Raw genomic sequence first — 25,781 nt, forward strand, 5'->3', positions numbered from 1 at the left:
CAAGGACCAACAACAGTGGTCTCGTGCATAAGCGTTAAAGGACATAAATGCAATAGTAAGGAAGGAATTCCTCCTCGCCGTCGTCTTATAAGTAGTTACACCCGCCCGAGAAGAAGAGTAGAGAATTATATATTAACTAAATTGTGAGAAGCAGAATGTCATGAGTGACAATCAGGGAGTGGGGGTTACCGAAAAGTAGCTTCCGGAATCATTATAAACTTGAAATATGTCAAACTAAATTATAAAACAACATGAATGAGTAAATCTCGCATCTAAATGAGCTAAGTTATCAATGACATAAGATGCAATCGAATGAAGAAAATATAGAGAAGTGGGTACATATGACTGAGGATATGTATAATCAGTGTTCAGCAGTGACAGTCATTGAACGGCCTGCAGACGGCATTAAGATGGCACTGTCAGTGAAGGGGTGCATGAGAGCGCTCCAGTGGGTTCAATGGATTATAGCGTCGCTGCCGGTGAAGGACGATCTGTGATGTCCACGCTATCCTCTCGTGCAACATTACGTAGGTATGCTGCTGCATCAGCGGGTGACAAAAAGTCCTTGTGGGAGGTACCCTCATAAATACGCAAGCGTGCGGGATAGAGCAGGCCAAACTTGCGGCCCTCTGACACGAGTTGTGTGCAAATTGGGGAAAAAGCCTTACGGGCCCGGGTCAGTTCCACTGAGTAATCCTGGAATATGTAAAGCTTATTACCCTCCCATTGTAAATCTTTCACTTTACGGGAAGCAGACCAAAATGTAATTTTATGAAGATAGTTCAGACATCGGAACAAAGTCACACGTGGGCGCGGTCTGTTGGGGGTAGGGACTGGCCCCACTCGGTGCACTCTCTCGATTACGAGATCATTACAGTCCCGTTCAATGCCCAATAGTGAAGGAAGAGTGGTGCGCACAAAATGTGCCAGTGCTGTGCCTTTTATAGATTCTGGTAGTCCCACTAATCTTATATTGTTTCTTCTCGAACGATTTTCAATATCGTCTAATTTATTCCATATTTGGTAATTTTCTGTAGTGAGAGTTTTTACGGAATGTTGAAGCCCTTCAATGTCATGGGTGGCTGCTTGAAGTTGTGTTTCAGTATGGGTAACCCTCTGTGTCAGGTGCTGCAATTGTTTGGATATATCACAAACTGCTTGGGACAGGAGGGGTGCCATAGTAGCTGTGATAGCTGCCACTACGTCTCCATATGTGACAGGGGCTGTGGGATCCCGGCATATCTGGGAGCCTATGTTGTCTGTGCCCTCAGCTGCGGCTTTCTTGGACGCTGGGGAGATCACCTCAGGTCCGGTGTCCGGCGCCATGACACTTGTCGCGCGGCGCTTCTCCTGCCTGTTCGGCGCTGCTGCGGGAGCCTGTGGAGCTGCTGTCACGGCTGTCACAAAGCGATCCATTGTGATCGCGGATGCTGGCAAGGGTGTTCAAGGCGGTGTGGAGGCTGAAATAGCCTTGAACAAGTGTCTTACAACGGGCGGCGGGGACGGAGCTCCTGCAGTGAGCTTCCTACTCCATGCGTCCCGGAACCGGAATCCCTGGTCTACAATTTTAAGGACATCTGTAGTATCCTTTAAAAAGCTTTTGTGGTTTTAACCAATGGTTGTAAATAAAAATCCACAACCGCAGAAAGATTTGAAGAAATACTGTTGGTTCCAGCTATGATAGGTCTCCCGGGGGGGTGGAGGGGGTCCTTATAGATTTTGGGGAGCACATAAATAGTAGGAATGGATGGGTGTTTATTATTTATAAATTCATATTCGGATTTTGCTATAGCACCATTCATTAGAGCTTCATCAGTAAGAATTTTTAATTCATCAATAACTCTATTAGTGAGGTCATTTCTTACTTTCTTATAAGTACCATCATTATTTAATTGCTTCATTATTTCACCTACATAATGCTCTTTATCCATAAGGACCACCCCTCCACCCTTATCTGCAGGTTTTATAATCAGATTAGTATCTTCCCTTAAAGACTTCAATGCTAACCATTCATTCCTAGTTAAATTACATTTCCTCTTTCTTTTGTTTAAAATAACTTCTACATCTTTATTAACCATTTTATTAAAACACTCTATATAATTCCCTTTTACATGAGTGGGATAAAAAGTGGATTTTGGGCGAAACCTGGAAACTGATTCTTCTACTGGTTCAATAATTTCTTCCTCATTATTTTTGGAAACAAAAAATTTCTTAACGGTGAGTTTCCTAATATATTTATTTAAATCTATAAAAAATTCAAATGGATCAATTTTACTAGTGGGTGCAAATTTCAACCCCCGCTTTAATACCCCTCACAGACACTACAGGAGCACACAGCCAATCAGGAGAGTGCCACGACGTGGCGCTCCCTGATTGGCTGAAGGGACCCTCTTTGACAGGAGTCAGGGGGGGTCCTGGCAGTCGGGGAAAGGTGTCCCATGTGTAAACATGGGACCCCTTTCAGTGCGTGGTCGGGTTTCCGTTTTTTTGTTTTGCCAAGTACGTGGATTATACAAAGAAGACAAGCAACACTGGATTATGTGAGTATAATTTTTTTCACAGGTACCCCGAGGATTCTACATGGAGAAGAGGACCGAGCCTCGTGTGAACATAGGTAAGTATGTATGTTTGGAGGTGTGCATGTATGTTATAAAATTATACTGTCACGGTGTGTGTGTCCTGTTTTTTGTTGGGTATTTTTTTAGTAGTAGTACTTCAGGTACCAGCGGGCCCGGTTTTCCACCGCATGCTGGTACTTGTGGTTCTCCAAGTACCAGCTTGCGGGGGAGGCTTGCTGGGACTTATAGTACTGCTACTAAAAACAATATTCTCATATTTTACACAAGGCTATCAGCCCCCCATCCGCCACCCTTGGATGGGGGGGACAGCCTCTGGCTTCACCCCTGGCCCTTGGGTGGCTGGAGGGGGGGGGCCTTGATTTAAGGGGTTTCCACTCCTCCAGGGTACCCTGGCCAGGGGTGACTAGTTGGGTATGTAATGCCAGGGCCGCCGGGACCACAATAAAAGTGTCCCCCGGCTGTGGCATTATGTACCTGGCTAGTGGAGCCCGGTGCTGGTTTAAGTAATACGGGGGACCCTTACGCTTTTTGTCCCCCGTATTTTTGGAACCAGGACCAGGCGCAGAGCCCAGTGCTGGTTGATGAAATATGGGGGAACCCCGGTCATTTTTCCCCCCATATTTTGTCAACCAGGTCCGGCTCAAAGAGCCCGAGGCTGGTTGTGCTTAGGAGGGGGGACCCCACGCAATTTTTTTCTGATTTTGTAACACTTTAAACACCTTCTTAAGGTACACAATGAAGCCCTGCATGGATCTCACAGATCCGGCCGGGATTCCTTGTGTTTTGTCAGGCAGTGTTTTACTCATCACTCCCGTAAAACACTGCCTGACATTACGAATCACATCGACATCGGAAAATACGAATTTGGAAAAATCGTCAGCTTAGTGAATGATCGTATCAGAATTCAAAAAGTTGCAGTAAAATGCACCCGATACCATTCGAGTTCAAACCCCCTTAAAAACGGCAAAAACACGAATCTTTGTAAATATACCCCATGGGCCAGTATTTACTAAAAATCCGAGTTTGGCCAATTTGTGGTTTTTTTTCTAAGCCGCAACACAGGAATTTACTAAGCACAAATCTCGGCAGTGTTTGGGACATTCGTAATGGTTTGAACGGCAAAGTACACAAATACGAATGAATAGACCATCGGTCAAACGCGCCTGTTATTTCATACAAGACGGGAATTCACTATTCATTCGTATTTGGGTGTTAGTCTCTAAGTGCTCAATTGCGGTTGTATTTGTTTGCGATTCGTTAAAAAACGCAGCAAAAAAATAGACCTGCTTTTTTCAGCCGTGTTTACATGTGATGACACTTACAAATCATTCTAACCTGAATTAGGATGCCTATAAAAGGGACACAAACTTCTCTCATGCAAAATAATTTATTTCCTTATGTTTGCTGGCCAAAACTTGTAGATTTGTAAGGCAATACACAATTTTCAACATATATCCATTATTACACACATTTGTGTTCAACTTTCAAATATTTCAAATGTTGTTGTTTCTGCATCATGTTTTTAAATCTGATTACTTATTTTTAATACACACAAACATGGCACAACAATAATGTCAGTCATTTTCGGACTGAATTATCTAAATATTACCCCCAACATATTAGGACACTTTTAGCCAACTCAATTGTGTTTTTCTTGTCAATTCATCTAGAGAAGAAATGTAAAACAGTTACAATTCACATTGTAAATTGTATTGGTCATGGATGAATCTGCCTGGCTGCCAATTAGTCTGTCTTCTGGCTCAAAGAATGATTAGAACAGGGGTGGGGAACCTTTTTTCTACCTAGGGCCATTTGGATATTTATAAAATCCTTCGGGGGCCATACAAGTCTGCCAAAAAAATGGGTGTGGCCAGTTAAAATGGGACGTGATACACATATGCCCCCAATAGTGCAGTGCCAGATCCACAATTGCCCCCACAGTGCCATGTATACAAATGCCCCTCACAGTGCCATGTATACAGACGCCACCACAGTGCCAGGCATACAAATGCCTCCACAGTGCCAAGCATACAAATGCCCCTCACAGTGCCAGGCATACAGATGCCCCCACAGTGCCAGGCATACAGATGCCCCACAGTGCCAGGTATACAGATGCCCCCACAGTGCCAGGTATACAAATGCCCCCACAGTGCCAGGTATACAAATGCCCCCACAGTGCCAGGGATACAGATGCCCCTCACAGTGCCAGGTATACAGATGCCCCCACAGTGCCAGGTATACAGATGCCCTCACAGTGCCAGGTATACAAATGCCCCTCACAGTGCCAGGTATACAGATGCCCCCACAGTGCCAGGTATACAGATGCCCCCACAGTGCCAGGTATACAGATGCCCCTCACAGTGCCAGGTATACAGATGCCCCCACAGTGCCAGGTATACAAATGCCCCTCACAGTGCCAGGTATACAGATGCCCCCACAGTGCCAGGTATACAGATGCCCCCACAGTGCCAGGTATACAGATGCCCCTCACAGTGCCAGGTATACAGATGCCCCCACAGTGCCAGGTATACAGATGCCCCCACAGTACCAGGTATACAGATGTCCCCACAGTGCCAGGTATACAGATGCCCCCACAGTGCCAGGTATACAGATGACCCCACAGTGCCAGGTATAAAGATGCACCCCCCGTTTCCCCCCCCCCTGTCCCGCTTACCGCTCCTTTCGGCGGGTACACGGAGGAGAGCGCGGCTATGTTGGGTGGCGGCGTGTAAGACTTGAAACCAGCCGCCGGTTCGAGAGCCAATCAGAGCTCGCGGACCGGCAGCCGTGGCTCCTGATTGGCTGCCGGTCCACGAGCTCTAATTGGCTCACGAACCAGCGGCTGGTTTCAAGTCATACACGCCGCCGCCGCCCTACCATAGCCGCACTCTCCTCCGTGTGGGGACAGCTGAGACACGCTGCCGCCGGACTGTGCGGCGGCGTGTCTCACTGAGAGGAGCGGGTGGGCCGGACCAAACGGCTTCGCGGGCCTTATACGGCCCGTGGGCCGGAGGTTCCCCACCCTTGGATTAGAATCTAGAAAGAGTAATGATTAGAAAAAAATCAAGTGGTCTTCTTTCTGCCTGCTTAAGACAATCTGCCTGGCTGCCAATTAGTCTGTCTGCTGGCTCAAAGAACGATTAGAATCTAGAAAGAGTAATGATTACAAAAAAATCAAGTGGTCTTCTTTCTGCCTGCTTAAGACAATCTGCCTGGCTGCCAATTAGTCGGTCTGCTGGCTCAAAGAATGATTAGAATCTAGAAAGAGTAATGATTAGAAAAAAATCAAGTGGTCTGCTTTCTGCATGCTAACATCTATGTGCAGCTCAAACAACAGTTTCCTGCTAACAAAAAATACAAAGATGATAAAGAAGAAATGTGCGTACAAAATTCCTGTTGTTGTTTGTACCAGTTATAATTAATGATGTTGTACAAATTGTCAAGGAGCTAAGTGTTATATATATTCTGTTAGTCATACACTTGGTAAGTGTTTTGTTTCTCTTCTCTTTAATAAATGGGTGTGGTTTTTTTATGTTTATTTGGGTGGTTGCTTGTCCTGGCCTTTGCCTTTACCACTGTCATGTTGGCGTGCTCTTGTGGAGCGCCTTGGTGGTGATGACACTGGCGTTACATTTGGAGTAGTCGTACCAGAACTGCTGCTTGTTTGCTGTTGCTGCAGGGATCTGAGTGTTTCATTGAGGTTAGTGAGGGTGGCATTGAGTTCACCTGTTGCAGCATTTTGATCGTCTACAATTCTGGACATGGATTCATTGATCATTTGATTGCTTTCTAAAATGTTGATATAGCTTTGCTGTTGTCTGTGCTGTTCTTCCATTATGCGCTGTAAGTTGCCCATGACATGTGTAATGTCTGCACGCATGATTTCCATGGTATTTGCAATTCTTGTGTTTGTTTCATTTTGTCTACTCAGATTTCTGCTGATTCGTCTGAGGTGAGATGGTAGGCTTGCAAACATTTGGGTCTGCCTACGCAGGCAATCTTCAGAACACTTGATCAGGGCCTTGTGTTACTGGTGTTGTTGGGTTGTGTTGGGGTGGTGGTGTGCTTTGCTGTGGTGGAGTACTCAAAGGTGCTGGGGGGCTGATTCCTTTGATTACTGGATGCATTTCTAACATGATTGTGTCATCCATGTCACTGTGTTGCTGTTGTTGCGGAGGGATGCTGGTACCAGGACTAGAAGCTGAAATTAATAACATTTATCCGGTACTTATCCATATGTTTAATACATTGGTACAAAGCACTAAACATGGAACACATGTAATGGACTGGTGCTTTCAGATATCCGGCCTAGCAACATCATCACTCATTACTTAAATACATACATATGCCTGTTTGTGGCAAATGTGTCTGGTTACTTCATTCTGAAAGCAAACACATGAGTTGTATGGTACATCAGACATACTCCTGCCTAAAAACACATTGTAATCCATAATGTGTTGCCTTATAGTGTCTCCAACCAAAACATAGTAATGTTTTTGTATGCAATTGGCAATGTTAGGACAAACACACATGTGTAAATGATTCGAACAACCTTACTATTTGCAAAGCTTACACATGAGTTTCTGTTGCAGCATCTTCCACACAATGTGCTACTGTATGGCTGAAGTGGACATACATATCTTTACTGGATGTTGTGAAGGCCATTTTGTTAGGTTTCCATTTTATGTTTTACTGACTTGCGTAAGTATAGCAGATTTTGATGGGTGTTTACTTAATGAGTTTAAGTAAATGGTTTTTTAAAGATCTGACATTTTTAATTATATCACAGTTTGTTACTCACAATCAAGATGAGGGGAGTGTGGTTGGCGTCTTGGAGGTGTGTCCAGAATTTGGAGCGGGGGCACCGAACAAACAGTAGATAATCTTCGTGGCGGGGTAGCCTGCTGTGGTTGGCCCTGGACATCAGACCTTGCTTTCTTTGCTGGCAGATGTATTTTGTGGTGTGTTCCAGAAGTGCGCCTTCTGCTGCTTAAGACTTCTTTGGATGGACCTAGTATTGAAAGTGACACTTTGATATGGCCATTCATTTACAAACCTAACCTATACTACAATGGACACTTTACCTGCTTCCGCAGCGTCATCATCATCAGATGTGATGGGAGTGACTGTAGGACGACCAGTACTGCTTTTTTTCAACACTGTAAATCCAAAAAAAAAATAAAAAATATTCATGCTATTGTTAATACATCCACCCATTATGCTTATAAACATTACACCTTAAAAAAATGGATGTTTTGTTATGAATCTAAAAATAAGGACATTAAACACAAAAAGCACAACATCAAACCCAAAACATTGTCCAATAGATATATGCACTATGGAAAGTGCAACACAGGGAATCATATACAGGACACAGACATAGGACACAATTCCAAAAACATACACTAACAAGCCAAAACACACACAGCTTCATTTTCTCTTAAAAGGAAAAAAATTACAGATGCAATATAGAAATAGGTCTGTGATGTGGCACTCCAAACACACATTACCACAATATGAGGCCAACAAAAAAACAAAAACAAAAAAAAACAGTAAGGTAACTAAGTCTGCAGTTGTTGTGTCAGTGTACAAATACAGACTCAAAATGAACCAGCAAATAGTGGCCTTGACTTAAACAATATTACATTGAGTACTAATGAAATTACACATGTAACTGCCTTCAAAGACACTTTGCACTACTCCAGCCTCTAACATATCAACCACTGATTTGGAAACATTGCACATGGATAACTGAAATAAAAAACATAGTCCAACTTTCAAAATGTACAATGTGCAAAAGTAAAACATTATTGCTGGACAATTCAATGACACACCAAGTCCAAACTACACATGGAAAATGTACTGTCCAAAAACCACATGACATACAAGCAAGTGAGACGTTACATTGACTTTTGTATGAAACATGACCCAAAACAATGTATTTGATGACGCACACTTGAAGATGGGAGTAATATGCAACGTCACATGACACATTTAAAACATACAGTAAGCCAGAAGTAATGTCATAGAATGTTAAGGCAAATACACATGCTCACCATCCTTCCTGGGGTTATCGGAATCCCGGACATGGGTTGCAGACACTACTTCTGGAGGGATCATAGTCCAGATATGTGGCAATAAAGGGCGGACCACCACCGGTTTTGCGAGCCGACTTCGCCTCCTTGGCCATTTTGGACTTGACACGTCGCTTTATGTCATAGTACCGTTTACGGCACGTGTCCTCCGTCCGCTTCACCACCCCCTCACTATTTACAGCAGCAACTACTTTCGCCCACAACACCGTCTTCTTCCGTGTTGGCACCTTGGCGGACTCAGGCCCAAATAGCTGCCGCTGATACTTCATCAGCTCCCGCACCAATGCCACATTTTCTGCATAACTAAACTTTACATTACGCCCAGTCTTAGTAGTGGTGCGTGGCTGTGGAGCTGTCTGACTGTCACTATCGCTGTCACTTGAGGCTGCTGCAGCAACCTCACCAAACTCCTCCACCTTACTAACCTCACTAACACTCACCTCCTCCACCTGACCGACCTCCTCCCCCTCACTAACACCCTACACCTCACTCACCTCAGCCACCTCTGAGTCACACATAATTGTGTGACTAAACAATTAACACAGAAAAAAAAGACAAACAAAACACTCCTCCACTACCACTACACTAATCACACACACACACACACACACACACACACACACACACACACACACACACAAACACTGACAAGTGACTATAAATAAAAAAAACTTGGACAAAAATTGAGACAAAACCGAAAAATACAAGACAACAAGAATGACAAAACTACTTTCAAACACAATACAACACTCAGAACCCGCAAAAAATACTCCTCCAAACAAACACTACTCACCAATCTCCACTGCACAACCTCTATCCTCACCACTAACTAAACCCACAAGGTGCGGACGGTTTGGGGCATATTTATATGGTTGCGCACAGACACTCCTACATCTGAAACACAACCAATCACGAACGGGGATGAAAACCGAAACTAAAAGTGAAAATGCGGCCGTGGTCTAAAAAAAACACTGCCGCGTTTAACATAGAAAAAAAAACAAGTACAAACAATAAAAACCCGTACGCATACATTAATGTCGGCCGTAAATGACCCCAAAAAATACGAATGCCAACGACATCGGAAAACACGAAAACAAATAAGACGACAGCTTCGTAAATTAGCGTATCTCAATTCAAAAAGTTGCATGAAAATGCACCCGATAACAAAGGAGTTTAAACACTCCACAAACCGACTCAAACACGAATATTAGTAAATACTGGCCATGGTTACTTTCCTAGCCCCGGTCCTACACATGGACTCCACCAATTGCCAATACATTATTAGTTATATGCTAGGCAATATTGGATTGGATTGTGTTATTATATTGTACGGCTATGTTTTATGTGTTATATTATTACTATGCAGTTTATTTGGTTATACTGTGTTCAGGTTGTGTGTGTTTTTGCTTCTGAAAGCTACTAGTCTTGGAGTCTCAGCTCCTGCCAGTGTGCTGAGGATTTTACCTGGGAGCATTGTGGCTACTGGATTACAAACTTTTCTCCGGATTTGCAGACTTTTTGGCTCTGCTGTATGAACACTCCTTCAAACTCCTGTGATCCTGCACAATTATACTGCATCCAGACAAGAGCATGTGGGAAAGTGCTGAGAAGTCTGACGGTAAACTGGTGTTTATTGGGCCCTGTTGTTCTTGGGTTAGTTTCAAATGTGTATCTTATAGCTTGATTTAAAGAGCTTGTACTGAGTGATCAGAGAATCCGTATCCTCACAACAGCTACACACAGCAGCCACGCTGTATCTTCATAGTCATCACACGGGAGTCGGCCCATTCATTCATACCAGTGTTACTGGTCACAGACAGTGGTAACGCTGAACCTTTGCAGCCAGCGGGATTTCCTGCCTAAGGGAGCAATTCTAGGAGTTTTATTTACGCTGGGGCAACTGCAGTATTTGGAAATTGCCTTCTACCTCTGGATATGGGCCCTCATTCCGAGTTGTTCGCTCGCTAGCTGCTTTTAGCAGCATTGCACACGCTAAGCCGCTGCCCTCTGGGAGTGTATCTTAGCTTAGCAGAAGTACGAACGAAAGAGTAGCAGAATTGCTGCTAAAAAATGTCATGCCGTTTCTGAGTAGCTCCAGACCTACTCCTATCTTGCGATCAATGCAGTCAGTTTAGTTGCTGGTTTGACGTCACAAACATGCCCTGCGTTCGGACAGCCACTCCCCCGTTTCTCCAGCCACTCCTGCGTTTTTACCTGGCACGCCTGCGTTTTTTAGCACACTCCCTGAAAACGCTGTGTTGCCGCCCAGAAACACCCACTACCTGTCAATCATACTACGAACACTCGAGCGACTGAAAAACGTCGCTGGAGCTTGGGTAAAATGACAAACTTTTGTGTGAAAGTACTTAGCGCATGCGCGCTGCGTACCTTGCAGCAAATACGCAAGACAGCGGTAATATGTATGCTTACTGACTTTCCTTTCTGCGTGTCGATCAGTTTGCTCCCAGCTGTGCAGTACTCCTGACTAATTTGTTTCAGCTATAGGATGCTTTCTTCATATGCTGACTTCTAATATCAATGCTCTGAGTTTGTGCAGCACTACCAACTAATACTACTAACTGCTTTACTATATCTTACCATATATTCATTGGATAAATATGCCCTAACAAACATGATTATTATCTTTTTTGTGCTCCTCATTTGAAGTGTGGTCCAAATCTACCATCTAGGTCTTATTGACCGGTACTGAGAATTACATGAGTTATTGGACACTTTTAATGTTGCTCAATTATCCCAGGATTGGGAAAAGAATATATATATATATATATATATATATATATATATATATATATATATATATATTTATTTTATGGTATGACTATTGTGGTTTTACAGCTGGCAGATATATGTTTACAGTATTGTATTAATTGAGACATTGTGCTTTTTTATTATTAATTTTTAAATAAATAAAAAATAAAAGCTAATATTATTAGCCTCATACCAGCACTTTTTCACCTATTTTTTTCTAAAGCTTTTTGAAAAACAGCCTGAGAAATGACTGTTAGAAGATAATTGGATAGTAGTTTATCTCTCTCCACTTTATCTCTTGTCAAGCTTTGATAACTATCCTCCTTAGTTCCATGGAATTTCACTATTTAATATCACCCAGGCAGGGGCGTATTGGCCTTAGGGCTCACCAGGAAGATTCCTGGTAGGCCAACATGGCTACACTATATGTTATACCTCTTGTGCTGCCCATGTCGGGCCACTTCTACAACATTTTACAGGGCCTCTTTTAGTTCCCACACCACGCCGGTCTCAGAAACAACTGCAGTAAAAGAACGCCGCAATTGCATACAATCAGGCCCTATGAGGAGCGATCCCACCCACCTCAAAAGATCCCACCCCCTCATCAGACCACACCCCCATTAGGGCTTCTTCCATAAATTTCCCAGGCTGGTTTTTCTTCTCAATCCACCCCTGCACCCAGGTATGGGTCAAAAAGAGGACAAACTATTGATACTTACAGTACAGTACACATTAAAGGTTTTCTAGTTCACAGAAAAGTTCAGTAGCAAATCAACAAGCAAAAATGACATTTCTAAAAGCTTTTTGAATACTATTTAGTAGTGTTGTGCACCGGAATTTTTTTGGGTTTTGTGTTTTGGTTTTGGATTCGGTTCCGCGGCCGTGTTTTGAATTCGGACGCGTTTTGGCAAAACCTCCCTGAAATTTTTTTGTCGGATTCGGGTGTGTTTTGGATTCGGTTTTTTTTTTTACAAAAAACCCTCAAAAACAGCTTAAATCATAGAATTTGTGGGGTCATTTTGATCCCATAGTATTATTAACCTCAATAACCATTATTTCCACTCATTTCCAGTCTATTCTGAACACCTCAAACCTCACAATATTATTTTTAGTCCTAAAATTTGCACCGAGGTCGCTGGATGACTAAGCTAAGCGACCGAAGTGGCCGACACAAACACCTGGCCCATCTAGGAGTGGCACTGCAGTGTCAGGCAGGATGGCACTTCAAAAAAATAGTCCCCAAACAGCACATGATGCAAAGAAAAAAAGAGGCGCAATGAGGTAGCTGTGTGACTAAGCTAAGCGACCCAAGTGGCCGACACAAACACCTGGCCCATCTAGGAGTGGCACTGCAGTGTCAGACAGGATGGCACTTCAAAAAAATAGTCCCCAAACAGCCCATGATGCAAAGAAAAAAAGAGGCGCAATGAGGTAGCTGTGTGACTAAGCTAAGCGACCCAAGTGGCCGACACAAAGACCCAAGTGGCCGACACAAACACCTGGCCCATCTAGGAGTGGCACTGCAGTGTGAGACAGGATGGCACTTCGAAAAAATAGTCCCCAAACAGCACATGATGCAAAGAAAAAAAGAGGCGCAATGAGGTAGCTGTGTGACTAAGCTAAGCGACCCAAGTGGCCGACACAAACACCTGGCCCATCTAGGAGTGGCACTGCAGTGTCAGACAGGATGGCACTTCAAAAAAATAGTCCCCAAACAGCCCATGATGCAAAGAAAAAAAGAGGCGCAATGAGGTAGCTGTGTGACTAAGCTAAGCGACCCAAGTGGCCGACACAAAGACCCAAGTGGCCGACACAAACACCTGGCCCATCTAGGAGTGGCAATGCAGTGTCAGGCAGGATGGCACTTCAAAAAAATAGTCCCCAAACAGCACATGATGCAAAGAAAAATGAGGCGCAATGAGGTAGCTGTGTGACTAAGCTAAGCGACCCAAGTGGCCGACACAAACACCTGGCCCATCTAGGAGTGGCAATGCAGTGTCAGGCAGGATGGCACTTCAAAAAAATAGTCCCCAAACAGCACATGATGCAAAGAAAAATGAGGCGCACCAAGGTCGCTGTGTGACTAAGCTAAGCGACAATAGTGGCCGACACAAACACCTGGCCCATCTAGGAGTGGCACTGCAGTGTCAGACAGGATGGTACTTCAAAAAAAAATCCCCAAACAGCACATGATGCAAAGAAAAAAAGAGGCGCACCAAGGTCGCTGTGTGACTAAGCTAAGCGACACAAGTGGCCGACACAAACAACTGGCCCATCTAGGAGTGGCACTGCATTGTCAGACAGGATGGCACTTCAAAAAAATAGTCCCCAAACAGCACATGATGCAAAGAAAAAAAGAGGCGCAATGAGGTAGCTGTGTGACTTAGCTAAGCTACCCAAGTGGCCGACACAAAGACCGAAGTGGCCGACACAAACATCTGGCCCATCTAGGAGTGGCACTGCAGTGTCAGACAGGATGGCACTTCAAAAAATAGTCCCCAAACAGCACATGATGCAAAGAAAAAAAAAGTGGCGCAATGAGGTAGCTGTGTGACTAAGCTAAGCGACTCAAGTGGCCGACACAAACACCTGGCCCATCTAGGAGTGGCACTGCAGTGTCAGGCAGGATGGCACTTCAAAAATATAGTCCCCAAACAGCACATGATGCAAAGAAAAAAAGAGGCGCACCAAGGTTACTGTGTGACTAAGCTAAGCGACACAAGTGGCCGACACAAACACCTGGCCCATCTAGGAGTGGCACTGCAGTGTCAGACAGGATGGCACTTCAAAAAAAATAGTCCACAAACAGCACATGATGCAAAGAAAAAAAGAGGCGCACCAAGGTCGCTGTGTGACTAAGCTAAGCGACAAAAGTGGCTGACACAAACACCTGGCCCATCTAGGAGTGGCACTGCAATTTTCTAGCGAGAGGATGAGTGCTTCCATCCTCATGTGAAGCTGAACCACTAGCCATGAACATAGGCCAGGGCCTCAGCCGTTCCTTTCCACTCCGTGTCGTAAATGGCATATTGGCAAGTTTACGCTTCTCCTCAGACGCTTTTCATTTTGATTTTTGGGTCATTTTACTGAACTTTTGTTTTTTGGATTTTACATGCTCTCTACTATGACATTGGGCATTGGCCTTGGCAGACGACGTTAAATGCATTTCATCGTCTCGGCCATGACTAGTGGCAGCAGCTTCAGCACGAGGTGGAAGTGGATCTTGGTCTTTCCCTATTTTACCCTCCACATTTTTGTTCTCCATTTTTTAATGTGTGGAATTATATGCCAATATCAATAGCAAAGGCCTACTACTATATATACTGCGCACAACTGAAATGCACCACAGGTATGGATGGATAGTATACTTGACGACACAGAGGTAGGTAGAGCAGTGGCCATCCGTACCGTACTGCTATATATACTGGTGGTCACTGTCAGCAAACTGCAAAACTAAAATGCACCACAGGTATAGAATCTAGATGGATAGTATACTTGACGACACAGAGGTAGGTAGAGCAGTGGCCTTCCGTACCATACTGCTATATATACTGGTGGTCACTGGTCAGCAAAACTCTGCACTGTACTCCTCCTATATAATATACTGGTGGTCCCCAGTCCCCACAATAAAGCAGTGTGAGCACAGATATATGCAGCACACTGAGCACAGATATGGAGTGTTTTTCAGGCAGGCAACGTGTACTGGTGGTCACTGGTCAGTAAAACTCTGCACTGTACTCCTCCTATATATATACTGGTGGTCCCCAGTCCCCACAATAAAGCAGTGTGAGCACAGATATATGCAGCACACTGAGCACTGATATGGAGTGTTTTTCAGGCAGACAACGTATACTGGTGGTCACTGGTCAGCAAAACTCTGCACTGTACTCCTCCTATATAATATACTGGTGGTCCCCAGTCCCCACAATAAAGCAGTGTGAGCACATATATATGCAGCACACTGAGCACAGATATGGAGTGTTTTTCAGGCAGACAACGTATACTGGTTGTCACTGGTCAGCAAAACTCTGTACTGTACTCCTCCTATATAATACAGCTGCTCCCCAGTCCCCACAATTAAGCAGTGTGAGCACAGATATATGCAGCACACTGAGCACAGATATGGAGTGTTTTTCAGGCAGACAACGTATACTGGTGGTCACTGGTCAGCAAAACTCTGCACTGTACTCCTCCTATATAATACAGCTGCTCCCCAGTCCCCACAATTAAGCAGTGTGAGCACAGATATATGCAGCACACTGAGCACAGATATGGAGTGTTTTTCAGGCAGACAACGTATACTGGTGGTCACTGGTCAGCAAAACTCTGCACTGTACTCCTCCTATACAGGGCCGGCGCCACCATTAGGCAGCTTTAGGCAGCTGCCTATGGGCGCCGGCACCTGGAGGGCGGTTCAGAGTAGAATTTAAAAATGTAATTAGACAGAATGTGCGCTGCACGCTACTTGCTGTGAGGTAAGCGAGGCGCCCGCTTCCTGGTCACCCCGTATCGGAGCCGCATGTTCAGAGCTTTCCCCCGCCTCCCCCTCTTGTGTCGCTCTGCCCCCCGTGCCGCCCCGATGACCAGGTAGAAGAGCCGCCCGCTCCCTCCACCGTCAAGCCACGGAGACGGAGCCACTGCCTCCGCCGCCAAGACAAGTTGCTGCTGGAGGCCGAGGTGACAGTCACACCAGCGGCCAGCACTTACTCAGCCACTAGCTGATCCGCATCCCCCTCCCAGCCAACACTGAACGGCGGGGACAGGAAGCAGCACTGAAGAATGTGTCTCTGTAGCTGTTCTCCCCTTCATCAAGAGCCACCACAGCATCAGCCAGCAGGACACCACGGTCAGTGCCTCGCAGGAGGTTCTGCAGCAGCTCTACCTCCCTAGTTCGTAGTATGAATGTCTTTTTTTGACTTTGGAAAAAAATCCAGGGATAGACAAAAACTATATATATATATATATATATATATATATATATATATATTTCTGTGTGTATATATATATATATTATATATATTTCTGTGTATATATATATATAAATATAAATATTTATATATATATATATATATATAAAATATTATTTTATATATATATATATATATATATATATATATATATAAAAGCAGCGGAAGGTGCGGCACTCCAAGCGGCAGGGATACAGTCACGATATGTTCCAGGTAAAGGACAACGTTTCAATACAGTTTATTCATGCATTTTCATCAGGTCCAGATGAAAATGCATGAATAAACTGCATTGAAACTTTGTCCTTTATCTGGAACATATCGTGACTGTATACCCGCCGCTTGGAGTGCCGCAACTTCCGCTGCTTGTATCCCGTTCAGTGCAGGCACCCAGCGCATTAGTAGATGATATTGGGAGAGCCGGACTCGCCCGTTGTTTTATATATATATATATATATATTTATTTATTTATTTTATCATCAGGGTGTCTAGCACTCCTAGTAATTGGACGTTTGGCCCTGGTGCCCTACGTGGAAATAGGATACAGTAAAATGAAGAAACGGCGGCACTCACAGGACTTTTGAAGTAAATAGCGTATTTCAAGATCACATCAAAGTTTCCAACGTTTCAAGGCTGCGGATTCCGAAACGTTGGAAACTTTAATGTAATCTTGCAATGACACTATTTACTTCAAAAGTCCTGTGAGTGCCGCCGTCTCTTCATTTTACTGTATAAATATATATATATATATATAATGAAATTATTATTTTTTTTTCAATTTGATACATTCTTTCATATGCATTCTTTTAATATAGATAAGATTGTGTTGGATCACTGGTTTTTAATATATTGGGTGGGATGTACTAACGTTGCGGTGTACATCCCGCCACATATAGCATCAATTTTAATCGCATATGCGATTAGTGTTGCAAATGACAGCTCTTCTGATATAAGCTGCCCTTTGCGATGCACTCCGGGCCCTGGACTTCCGGGTTCATGAGCCAGGAGTCCGTCTGCACAGGACGCGGGGGCATGCTGGGAGGGATCCGATCGGATTTCTCACACAGCACGATGAGGTAAGAAGGCCATAGGCTTCTATAGGGTAAATGATGTTACCCCCACATCGGAGCCCCGATATTGGGGCTTTCGTACACTTGTAAATACAGTAAAAATCCAGAAAACAGGGTTTTTACCGCATTTCTGCGTTAGTATATTCCACCCATTGTATGTTACTTGATCTTTGGTTGGCTGTAGGTTTTTCTATATTTAAATTTTCAGTGATATATTGTTAGGATTGGCAAAAACCTGTCACCAGATACATTTGCCTGTATGTATTTTGTGGAATAGGCCATATGTAACTGTTGGAGCTATTTTTTTATATATGTAGAAAAAATTGGTGTATTTAGAGGTAGGCGACTTATGGGCCTTACACATTTAACGATCCGCCTCCGAGCTGCCCAGCAGCGGATCGGGACGACAGGCGACCCGGCGGCGGGGGGGCAGTGATGGCCCCGTCACCCGGCTCCATAGAAGTGCAGGCAAATATGTACGAGATCGTCCATATTGGCCTGCATGCACAGCCGACGGGGCACCAGCGATGAACGAGCGCGGGGGCGCGCATCGTTCGCCGCCTGTGCCTCCACACTGAAAGATATGAACGATATCTCGTTCATTAATGAACAAGATCGTTCATATCTTTCAGTGATATCGACCAGTGTGTAGGGCCTATTGGATTACCTTTGAATAGTTGGCCAGTATAGTCTGTTAATTGGCCGCTTGTATATACGTGATTGCATTCCACTGCAGACTATGAAACGCAGCTGCCAGTGATTATGAGAGCCTGAGGAGTCCAGAGCTGTGGGGCTGCTGTTTGTGGATTGAGCAGCATGGTGGTGACTGTATATGGCCACTGTATGTTATAAAAATAATGAGTTGCCTATTTATAAAAATTAAGTGAGTTTTCTACTAAAGCTTCTTAAACGGGTGTAGTATGGTATGCCGGGAGCCCGACCGCTGGCATACCGACAGCGTGGCGAGCGCAAATGAGCCCCTTACGGGCTCGCTGCGCTCGCCACGCCACGTGCGCCAAGCAATTTATTCTCCCTCCAGGGGGGTCGTGAACCCCCACGAGGGAGAATATCTGTCGGTATGCCGGGTGTCGGGATTCCGGCGCCGGTATATTGTGCGCCGGGATCCCGACATTTGGCAACCCGAAGACCACCCTCTTAAACATGGGGGGGGGGGGGCACCAAAGATTTGCCTAGGGTGCTGAGAAACCTTGCACCGGCCCTGCTCCTATATAATACAGCTGCTCCCCTGTCCCCACAATTAAGCAGTGTGAGCACAGATATATGCAGCACACTGAGCACAGATATGGAGTGTTTTTCAGACAGATAACGTATACTGGTGGTCACTGGTCAGCAAAACTCTGCACTGTACTCCTCCTATATAATACAGCTGCTCCCCAGTCCCCACAATTAAGCAATAAGCAGCACAAATATTATTAATAAACGGAGAGGACGCCAGCCACGTCCTTTCCCTAATATTTCCAATGCACGAGTGAAAATGGCTGCGACGCGCGGCTGCTTATATAGAATCCGAATCTCGCGAGAATCCGACAGTGGGATGATGACGTTCGGGCGCGCTCGGATTAACCAAGCCATACGGGAGAATCCGAGTATGCCTCAGACGCGTGTAAAATGGGTGAAGTACGGGGGGGTTCGGTTTCCGAGGAACCGAACCCGCTCATCACTACTATTTAGTGATGCTTGATTATGAGTTAGATTTGTGATTAATTGAGGTGAAGTATTCCATCATATTTCACTGTTGAACATGGCTACAGTGGGAAATTATGTTAAAAGCTGACCCTCTTGAAAGAAGAAACTCTAATTTACAAAAAGGTATTTTTCTGCCCATATTGCTGTTTCTAGCATCTGGACCTCTCTACAGCATTAATCATGGTTCCTGAATCTGTCTGCTGGTTGCTTGTATGGTGGCACAATCTCAAAACAAAATAAGACTTCTGGGAATCATTATGATTTCTTAATTAACAATAAAAAAAAATGTTTAACATGTCCATATGAAATTTGTAAAAACAATTATTCTGGAATATGGAGGATTGAAAGTTGTCATTTCCAAGAATGGGTTGGTATAAGACAAGAACATGGGCCAAAACCATTTCTTATGAAGGATATACTCATATTCCACATATCAGGGTTGATTATGGCCAGATTTCTGTGCATTGGCATAAATGGTGAGTTATTGCATACAGTGCATGGGCAGATACAAATGTATGCAGTTTTGCAAATTTCTGTCCAGAACTGTCTTAATGTGAAATCTGGCTTTTTGGGGCTTGAACTTGAAGGCTCAAGGACACAGAACTGTCATGTCTTGTGGGGCTGTCATAGAAGTTTTATGGGAGTGTTTTGGGTGTGTATCAAACGCTCCATGTGAGTCATACATATTGGGAAGAAAAACCTGTTTCATACGTATCTCGTGCATATTGCATCAGGCAGGTGCAAGTGCAGATACTAATTATGACAGATGCTGCAGCTAGCATAAAATCAATGAGCAGTGTTTCCACTTGCAGGTGCACAAACCCCCACATTAGCCCTATGGAAACCTGCATTACCAGGCTTCCGCAGCTGCCCCCAACTACAGCCAGTTTGTGTGCTGCTCAGAATCAGCCCCATCATGGGAAAATATAGTGTAGAGGTATGTGAGAAACTTTTTTATTGTTCAAAAAACTATTTTACTGGCTCCCTGGGACATCTCTTTATTGTAAAAAAAAAAGTTTTACTGACTTTCAGTGCTCTCATTTTCCTTGAAATTCAACAAGGATGGCAACATTTTCCTTCCCATTTCTATAGGGTGTTATGGCTGAAGTTTTGCCTAGGGTGCCAAAAACCCTTTTACCGGCCCTGGGTACACCTTTGTGGTAGAGGTTCCTTTTATATATATATATATATATATATATATATATACACACACACACATATATAGCAGGTCACTCCATTTTGGCTGGACCTGTTCTTAAACAGTTTTTAACTCATTTGCTAAGAGTGAGTCCAAGGGATAAATCAGTATTGCAGTAGCATTTGTTAATGTAAATGCTGCTGTTTAAATAATACCCAAAATGCTGATTTTTTTCATGCTAAAGATAATGGCTGCTACTAAAAACCAGGAATAGCGATTGTAGAAGGCTTTTAATATTTATAAAGCAGGGCAATCACAGTTACTTTTATTAAAAAAAAAAAAACACAAATTCTTTTACTGTGAATTCTACACCCCACTAAGGATACATTCGAACTGTAGACATGCTAATGTAATCAGAAATCTATTCAGAGATATAGATCTTGCCCAATGTATCTTGTGACAATTGCATGAAATTATTTTTATTGAGTCTTTATGTATCCTATGTCTTTTCATCTCTTCAGCCTCATTAATTATGCCTTCATCTAAAAATAGACTGGTACATCAATTTTCTTTTTTCTCTATTTACCATGAAAAAAAAGTCTGTCTATCTATCTATCTATCTATCTATCTATCTATCTATCTATCTATCTATCAGGGCCGTAACTACGTGTGTGCCAGGTGTGCCTGGCACACAGCGCAGTTGCCCTGAGGGCGCAACGGCCAGCGGCATGTAATGAGTCAAATTGACTCATTACATGCCGCCTCTGCTGTGTGCTGGAGATGAGAGAGCAGCGTACTGCTGTAGACAGGAATAGTTTTTTTCCTGCTACAGAATACTGCCAGCTCAGCCACCGGAGCCCCCTTGTCCTGCCAGCACAGCCTCCAGATCCCTCCTCGAGTCTCCCCTCTGGCAGCGCAGCCGACAGATCACTCCTCTGCCAGCAGCAGCAAGGAGACCTCCTTCCACCGGAGACCTACTTCCTCTGCTAGCGCGGCCGCCGGAACACTCCTCCCCCTTCTGCCAGCGCGGGCCATGGAGACCAGCACGGCTGCCGGAGCACCTCCCTCCTTCCATGGATCAAACACCAGCACAGTCTGTGTGGCAGCGCAGTGGGAAACTTCACTTGTCTGCTGTGAAGGAGGGACACGGAGGGCACACAGCGCGCCTCTCCTGTGTCCCTCCTGCGTCTCCGGTGTGTCTGTTAAATGAAGTGCCCGTTTGTGAGCGCTGATTGGCTCACGTACCGGCACTTCATTTAACAGAAACGCAGGAGGGACACAGGAGAGGCGTGCGCTGTGCCCTCCGTGTCCCTCCTTCACAAAGGAGCGGGGGTGAGTTGTACCTGGGACTGGGGGAGCATATTTGGCACTGGGGGAGGGGGAGCATAGTTGGCACTTGGGGGGGGCATATGTGGCACTGACGGGGCATATGTGGCACTGGGGGATATATGTGTACCTGGCACTTGGGGGGGGGCATATTTGCATTGGGGGCATGTACCTGGCACTGAGGGGTTTATATGTGGCACTGGGGGAGTTTAAATTGTAAGTTTAAAATGAGGTGTATTCTGTGGATATGTAGGTGTTAATAGAACTGTATATGTGTAACTACTGGAATCGCTGGCAGAAACACAAAGTAGATAATGCTGCCCTAATGTGTAAAAAGGGGGATGCTGTCTGCCATAATGTGTAAAAAAAGGGGGACGCTGTCTGCCGTAATGTGTAAAAAGGGGACGCTGTCTGCCGTAGTGTGTAAAAAGGGGGACGCTGTCTGCCATAATGTGTAAAAAAGGGGACGCTGTCTGCCGTAATGTGTAAAAAGGGGATGCTGTCTGCCGTAATGTGTAAAAAGGGGGACGCTGTCTGCCATAATGTGTAAAAAAGGGGACGCTGCCTGCCGTAATGTGTAAAAGGGGCTCTACTGTACTGTTGTGTAGTGGCGCTACTGTGCGGCGTAATTTTAATAATGGAGACTACTGTGCACCGTAACATGAACTGGTATTATTTTGAGGCCACACCCCTTCCCCTTTGAAGCCACGCCCCTATACACTGCCCGATTTTGATGAGGGGGGGTGCCAATGCCGTTACTTGCACACAGCGCTAAAATGTCTGGTTACGGAACTGCTATCTATCTATCTATCTATCTATCTATCTATCTATCTATCTATCTATCTATCTATCTATCCATCCATCTATCTATGTAATATATGTAATATATATAAAACACAAACACTACAGGACATTTATTGTGAGATATCTATCTTAAGTTCTGCATCATGCCAAAGTATGACATATACATCAAATTCAAGAAATGATTTCAACTTTACCTTAAATAATTAAGTAAACACTGTTAATTCGAAATAGGGTGGTGTTATCGCAAAAAAATTCTGATTATCAATATTTTTTTCCTATATGGTTTTTGTTTATGTTTCATGTGATGAACCTAAACATTTAAATAGCAAATTACATAAAATGGGTTTGATGTCTAAGCAATCTGGTAGTGTGTCTTGTGTGCACAGGCACCCTACTGTTGGGTACTCCCCACACGCAGAGCCAGCAGTTGAATCATAGCTCAAAGGTTACTCCGCCTAGCCACTAATGACAATAAGCTTACCGCCCATAGGCATTTCTACCATGGGTGCCATGTGTGCAGTGCACATGGGCCCCTGGGTCCAGGGGGAGCCCACACCACAGACACTGCACCCATGTTGTTTTATACTTACCTTTCCGGGGTCCCGCGATGGACGCAGCAGCTGCAGCAAAAATCACTTCCATAATGGCTGCTGCGCATGCACTGTAGGAAATTTGTCTCCGGACCATGTCAGGTGCCTTGTTTCCGAAGATCTGTGCATGCGCAGTAGACTCTGGCACAATGCTGGATCCTACGGCACCGTGGAGAGGAGGAGGCCCACCTGGAATTTGCACATGGGCCCCCTCTTTTCTTAAAATGCCTCTGTCACCGCCCCTTCACTCTACTGCTGCATATGCCTAAAATTAGTCTAGCCACCTCCCAGGGTCTGCCTTTGGCTGATCTCTGAGATGCTGTACCTGGGCTAGCCTCTGGCTCTACCATACTTGGGAAGCTATGCTTCCAGGTCTAGCCTCCTTCCCAGACAGTCAGCAAATGAAGGCTAGAGAAATATACAGTCCCACCTGGGGGGGGGGGGGGGTATGGTTATCCTTCTAGCTCAATCTCTGACCATTACAAGTAATTCTCCTGTTTACTTTACAACCCATCAATTCTGGAAACTAGCCCTGCCTGCATACATATACATGTCCTCAAACACTATGGCTTCAGTCATGCCATACAGACCCTCCTGGGCAAATCAGCTGTATTTTGAATCTTATTAATACACATAAAAGAAGGGAAATTACAAAATCACTTTGCTATATTACACTAATCAATTTGCAGTGTGACATTTATATTAAAAAGTGCATTACTTTTACTATACGGATACTCAATGATTTATAACGTGTTATCCCTTGCAGTGGGTGGTATTCATGTGACCGGCGGTCAGGCGATCGATGGTCACATGACCTCCTCCAACATCCCGCCCCCTCACTATCCCGTCGGTCAGCATGCCGACCAACAGGGACTATTTCCCCTTGTGGGTGTGGGAATCGGTCGCCACCGATCCCGCAAGGGGCTTGATGCACTCGCTCCCTCCCACCGGGATCCCGGCGTTGGTATGCTGACTGCCGGTCTCCTGACTGCCGGTCTCCTGACCATCGGTCAGCCATTCTACACCCCTTGCAGCATGTGAGAGAGATTCTGAATCTGCATACAAAGTTCTGTGGGTGTTGATATTTCTCAGGTGAAGTCCTGTTGTGCGTTATTGAATTAATATGCAATTAAAGTTGCAGCCCAGTGGGCCTAATTCAGATGCAGTCACAAAGCTGCTATCTTGCTCAAATTGTCTGATGTTTTCTTTTTGCGCATTGCACAACCACTTCTGGATCAGGCCCAGTGTGTCTAGCATAGTTAGGGCAGTATCCATTTAGCAACGATAGCCAGCAGTTATCAGGGATTATTCTTCACATGCCTCAGGCACGCGAAACATAATCCCTTATAATCAGCCCTCAAAGTTACAATAACATGTGGGTCCCGGAGTTTATCTGAGATCCCATGTGCTATCAGCTGAAACATTGGACATTTATTAGCCAATGGGCTATAATTGAATAGCCTGATAATGACCATTGGGCTCTAGAATAGAGATAAAGTCAGTTTTTATCAGCCAAAAAATTAGCGCAGCTAATTGGATAATTGTAATGCAAATAAGATATATATTTTGAAGAAAGAGCCGTCACACTACACCTCCCAGGGGACTCAGTTGTACCAGGAATCTCATGCCGTATGGCATGTTGATACTAGGGCCAGGATGTAATGCTGACTGAGTCCGGCGGCTGTGCGAGATGCTGGTCGAATTCGGATGTTTTTTTAAAGGGGCAATCACTTACTGCCTTGTAAGTGATCGACCCTTTAAAAAAACATCCACGTTCGGCTGGCATCCCGCACAGCCGCCGAACTCGGGCAGCATTACATCCTGGTCCTAGGTGCATGAGAACACATCTGTAGGTATAGTGACTAATCCAAGTTTTCTTCAAGAAATGTAATAATTTTTTTCTGCATGGGCAGAATCTATCTCTTTATTATTGTTTGGCCTATTACAAGAAACTCATACAAAGTCCTACGCACAACAAATTTTAACACCTTTTCTATCACAAAACCATGTAACCAAGACTACAGACTTTTTTTTCACTTTACTCATTGTTTCTTTACTGTTTATCTGTGAAACGCTAAATCAACTTGCAACAAACTTCTATCTCCCCTTATGCTGAAAATGGCACAGTTTCTGTGCTCCCTGCATGTGTCCAGCTTGGAGCAACTTTTCCTATGTCCAGGCCAGGATGGGTACTTCTTTTGTAGATGCTTTTGGTTAGATTTACTTGACTATTTGATTTCTAGACTGACTCAGAGGTGGACGCAAAAGAGCAAATGCTGATACAAAGTCCTTTCCTTGTGGACATCTGTGCATCCAATTGTGCAAGGACTGAGATACCTCAGCATCTGCGCATGCTGTAATACCACTCAGTACATCCATAGATGCTACCATCGCCGGTTTTCCCTAGAGAGGGCAGACATCAACTGACCCATGCACTCCCGGCAGGGAGTAGCTCCTTAGATCACAGCGAGTGCTGATTGTACAGAGTGGTTCTTGTGGCTGTGATAGATCCACACAGTTGACTAGTCTTTATCAACAGTGACTTTAGGAGAGAAGTTTCAATGGTATGTACTGGAACTTGTTGTTAACTTCTGGATTTTTTTCAAAAGAGGGTTGGAAACTAAAAGCACCCCTGGGAAAATTTCTAGAAGAGGCATAAGGTGGATGGCCCCAAATCAACTGTAGACAGAACCAAGCGGGATTAGTTAATCACTACACCTGTGTGGAAGTTATTGGTTT

Source organism: Pseudophryne corroboree, chromosome 5 (assembly GCF_028390025.1).
Source record: "Pseudophryne corroboree isolate aPseCor3 chromosome 5, aPseCor3.hap2, whole genome shotgun sequence".
In the NCBI taxonomy this organism is placed as follows: Eukaryota; Metazoa; Chordata; class Amphibia; order Anura; family Myobatrachidae; genus Pseudophryne; species Pseudophryne corroboree.